The sequence below is a fragment of the Nannospalax galili genome, unplaced genomic scaffold (assembly GCF_000622305.1).
Source record: "Nannospalax galili isolate Female #2095 unplaced genomic scaffold, S.galili_v1.0 scaffold203, whole genome shotgun sequence".
NCBI classification, from domain to species: domain Eukaryota; kingdom Metazoa; phylum Chordata; class Mammalia; order Rodentia; family Spalacidae; genus Nannospalax; species Nannospalax galili.
This window is the reverse complement of record NW_008351640.1, coordinates 654,454-654,729: the sequence shown is the minus strand read 5'-3', so window position 1 is coordinate 654,729 and position 276 is coordinate 654,454.

Here is a 276-nt window from a genome sequence, read left to right as displayed (position 1 = left end):
CTATATATAATACATAATAAATAATTTTACAATAATGAATTATTCATTAATATGATAAATATGCACCTTTAAGCAAAAGTATAGGGCTATAACTCATGCTGGGCTAAGATAAACTTCAACAAACATAACACAGCAATGGCTTTAAAAGTATAATTCTCAACTATTATAGGAAGATTTCTTTGTTTTATCCTCCATCTAGAATCACACTATTTGAATATCTATACCTTAAACAGTATAAATTATCATGACAGAATAAAAAAAGAATTCAGTGTTTTT